The sequence below is a fragment of the Sphaeramia orbicularis genome, chromosome 4 (assembly GCF_902148855.1).
Source record: "Sphaeramia orbicularis chromosome 4, fSphaOr1.1, whole genome shotgun sequence".
NCBI lineage: Eukaryota > Metazoa > Chordata > Actinopteri > Kurtiformes > Apogonidae > Sphaeramia > Sphaeramia orbicularis.
The window spans coordinates 59,506,695-59,511,447 of record NC_043960.1 but is presented as its reverse complement, the minus strand read 5'-3'; the positions used below and the strand labels follow the sequence as shown (position 1 = coordinate 59,511,447).

The window sequence follows — 4,753 nt, the reverse complement described above, 5'->3', positions numbered from 1 at the left end:
TCCTGCGCTTTGAGCTCAATTTTGACCCTCTGAACATTTACGAAAACTCACCAAATTTTGCCTAAAATTCAGAAGTGCGAGAAATTGAATTTACATATAGGTTTCGTAGATGTCGGTAAAGAAATGTTGCAGCAGCGCCCCCTTGAAAAGTGGAAATGCATTGCGCCAATGGGAGCTCGTCCAACATAAAGTTTGTCGTAGAGCCACGAAAATCGGTACACAGATTCATCATGAGGAGACAAACAAAAAATATTATTATGGCCACGCCCCAAAACCAGCCCTTAGTCGGCCATATTGGATTGAAATTTCCAAAATGCTGAGTCAGCGTGTTCGCTGACGTTATATTTTAACTATCTCCTCCTTGGCCGTTTGGCCGAATGAGCTCAAAATCAGTGTACAGTATCTAGAGAAGTGGGACATCAAAAGCTAGCCAATTCTTTCACACTACAGCGCCCCCTACAAGTTTTAAAAAAAAATGTTTTTATTAAATTGCTTCAGTTCGGACATACGAACACCAATCTGGCTCAAATTTGTCTCAGATGTCTATCTCTCAGGCCTACACCCATTTATCAGAAAAATTTGAAATTTGGAGCTATAGCGCCCCCTACAATTTTACCTTTATGAAAATTACTTCAGTTTGGACATACGAACACCAATTTGATTCAAATTTGAATCAGTTGCCAATCTCCCAGGCCCTACACCCATTTATCAAAAGAAATTGCCATTTCGCTCAATAGCGCCCCCTACAAATTCACCTTCACGAAAATTGCATCAATTTGGACATAAAAACACCGATTTGGCTCAAATTTGACTCAGTGGTACATCTCGCAGGCCTACACCCATTCAAAGGAAGAAATTTTAATTTTAGCTGCATAGCGCCCCCCTACAGATTTACTTATACAAAAATTTCTTTAGTTTGGACATAAAACCAAAGATCTGCCTCAAATTTGAATCAGTTGTCGATCTCCCAGGCCTACACCCATTCATCAGAAGACACTGAAATTTGGTGCTAGAGCGCCACCTGCTGAACGATGGACATACTTCTACTGGAGTGCCCGTGGGGAGGGCCTTTAGATGCCGCTTGTGGCTTTAATTTGTAGTTGTTTTTAAATGTACAGCTTTTTATGTTTTAATCTATTCTTGTATTTTATTGTTTTGTTTAGGTTTTATCTATTCTGTGTTTTTATTTATTTTAAATTTTTTTATTTTATTTTTTACAAGTTGTTCTTTGTCTTTTAATCCGTCTTGTATTTTACTCTGTTATTTTTGTTGTTGTTTTTTTTCTGTACAGCACTTTGGTCCACTGTATTTTTTTTTTTTTTACAGTGCTCTACAATAAAGTTTGGATTGGATTATTCTCATAAAAATACAGGTTTTATCTTGATATTTTATGACTTTATTCTCGTAGTGACAGTGTTTTTATTTTCTTTTGTGGCTCTAATGCGCCATCATAGTTTCTGGCTGAAGGCGATGAAATACAAACGTAAAAAACAAACTGTATAAGAACGTCTGGACGTTATTACGACACTAAACGTATATTCTGGTGTTTAAGAAGGACCTCTGTGGGCGGGAAACCAGAGGGTTAAAGAAAAGAAATAAAAACACAAGAAATGAAAAAAAAAATACAGAAATGACGACAGATGAAACCAAATGAAGACAGACCTCAAATCGACCCAGTTTTTTTTTTTTAATTTTAATTTTTCCACGAGGCTCTGAACGGGTTTTTCCTTCAGACTCCAGAGACAAAACGATGCCTTTTTTGGAGCTGCTTTTACTGCAGCACTTTTTAATAATTTACCACTAAAGTCAGAGCTGATATGGAGACGCTGGCACCACTGTGTTTATCTCGTCCTCATTTAGTGTTTTTGGTTTTGACAAATGACCACGATAAGCATCAGAATAAAACTCTGATATTAGACTGAGATGATGGAAATATCATTTTTATATCAAAAATATATAAATCATTCTGTCTCTGAGGCCTATTTTGTCCAATAAAAACTAAACGCTTCAAAAGTTTAATGTTTTTCTATGTTTGCGGGAAACGCCGTCATCTTCTCCAACATTGCTTCTCCAGTCAAACCCATGCAGTTGGATCAATGCCAGTGGATGGACACACTGGGTTTATGTAGATTAAGCAGTAAAATTCATAAATCTGAATAGAAAAAAACCTATAACATAATAATAATGTGGATCTGTTCTGTAGGTCTACATGTTCAGGTCCCTGTCTTGCATACTTTAGACTTTGGGCTGGTACTGTCAGTGGTGGTACCCTGGGCTCATCAGGTGGGCTCCCTCCTTCACCAGTGTTTGGCTGACTGGGCCCACCACGCCTCCAGAGGGTTCAGCGGTCAGACCCAGTGTCCTGGCCTCACCCCCCAGGTGCCTCACTTGACCGCCCATGCTGAGTCCTTCCTCTTCCACCACAGCCGCTGACTCCTTCTCTACTGCCCTCCAGAGGTCTTTGACCACCTGCCGCTGAGCTTCTGGCCTGTGTCTGCCCTTAGCTTCCAGTCGCGTGCCCCACCAAGCCTCCCGGCCCCTGGACTTGGGTTGACCAGACTGGCTTGGCCCACACCCTCCTGGACAAAGGCTGTTGTTGGCCAGCGAGCCGCTGGGGGCGGGAGGGCATGGACTCTTGTCCGTTGGTTCTCCCGCACAGCTGTGACACACCGTAGTACCTGGTTGTGCCGCCAGGTGTAACGGCCTTGTGTAAGGCTGGTCCTGCAGCCCACCAGGATGTGCTTGAGTGTGGCTGGAGATGGGCAGAGGGAACATGTGGGGTCTTCTCCGTACCACTGGCTCAGATTCATGGGTGACGGCGGCACATCACAGGCAGCCTTGATGGTGAAGCTTGCCCTGAATGCCTCAGACTCCCAGAGCTCCTGCCAGATCCTCCTCTTCTCCACTCCCTCCCAAGTCATCCATTGCCCTTGCTTTGTGCCAGCGCCTTTGCGCACCTTGCTGCCTCGTCTTGTCGGCGCACCTCCTGGAGGACCAGTTTGTGCCTCTGGGGTGCGGTAGCCTTGGTCCAGACTGGTGGGCTGTCTCTACTGCCAAGACCACTCCTTCCTGGCTGCACTCGTCCCACAGTGTCTCTGCGCCTGAGTGCGGCCTTTGCCCGCTCAGCTGCTTCTGCTGAGGTCCGCCCTCTCCCAGTGGCCAGGATGGGGGTGCCTTGGGCTACCAAAGGATCGTTTGAGGTCCGGCAGTGTCATCTCCAGCCTCGCCTTTGGCGCACTTGAACTCCTCTGTTAGACGGAAAATGGGGACACTCCGGGGACTCCTTTTCTGTAGAGCCCAAATGCTTCTCAGGCACCTGGGAAGTCCAAGCCACTCCCTTACCTATGAGCTGACCAGTCTCTCCATCTTCTCCACCTTTTTTGACACTGAACTTCATATAGGGTTAGTGGCCACATGAGGCAGTGGGAGGAGCCCCAAACTGCATGCACCAGAGCTTCAGCCTGCTGGGGAGTGTGGTTCTGTCACATGTTCTGAAGGGTGCTGCTTACATCCCTTCCTGAGCCTGATCTATTTGCTCTGAGTCCTTGAGGGTGGTGTCGTACCATTGCCCAAGGCTCTCACAGGCTTCTCAGAGACCCGCTGGGATAGGCTCGTCACCAACATGGAGGTTGTATCTGATAGTCTCCCCCTTCACGATGGAGCTGCTTGATCTTCGTGCGGTCGCCCCATTCGATGTATCTTGGAGCTTCTGATTAGTGATTAGCGTGATTATCAACTAGCGCAGTTAACGGTTAGGGTAGGGTTTAGGGTTAGTTTTAGGTTTAGTGATTAGCGTGATTAGCGGCTAGCGCATTGACACACCATCAAATGGCATTAAATAACACACAAAAGAATGAAAATGTGTACGTATAGCACACCAATTGCAAAAAACTGGCGTCATATACAACACGACTTCATGAGATCAGTCTGGAATATGAGGGATTCATTAAATATATGATTAATACAAAAGGAAATGGACATAAATAAATGATCATGAATGGGAAAGAAATGACAGGATCATCAGCATAAAAGGGGAGATTTATTCATTAATGACAGAGTTTGCTAATAAAGTGACTTTTTTCTTAAGTTTTTCTCTGTTTTTAATATAATAACCTTTGAATTTACTCTGAGTTTTAATGAACATCTACAGGATCAGTGAATTAAAAACAGACTCAAGCTGTTTTTACCCACAGGTGCTTAAATGTGTGGTTTTACCTTTCAACTGTAGTATAGAGTTAGCTTTTGTAGATTTTTTGTAGAGGTCACCAGAAATTTGTGATGATAAAATGGGGTCATGGGCCAATAATAATAAGAATAAGAATATATTGGTTTTATATAGCGCTTTTCTAAGTACTCAAAGACACTTTACAATAAACAGCCAAGGGAAAAACACACATCGAACGGGTAAACAGATAAAGAGTTAATGCTAAATGGTAATCAAAGAACAAACAAATACGGACAAAAGAAAACACACAAGAGAAGGTGGATGAGAGTGGAGGAGGTGGAACAGGCCGTCAGTTTATGAACGATGATCTGAACAGGTGGGATTTGAGTCGGATTTAGAATGAGCTGAGTGTGTGGGGGTTCCAGAGGGTGGGGGCAGCGATGGTAAAGCCCTGTCACCCCGAGTACAGAACTGAGTCTGGGTGACGGAGGTGAGAAGGGAAGCATCTGCAGAGCGGAGGTGGTGGTGGTGGTGGGGGGGGGGGGTGCAGGAGATCAGTCAGGTAGTAGGGGGTGGGGTTAAGAAGGG

The 4,753-nt window shown here is 44.4% G+C and overlaps 1 pseudogene; it reads right to left on the bottom strand.

Annotated features, from left to right (window-relative positions):
* Positions 1-2,865: 2,865 nt before the first annotated feature.
* LOC115417642 (uncharacterized) overlaps positions 2,866-4,753 on the bottom strand; it is a 4,652-nt pseudogene continuing 2,764 nt past the window's right edge.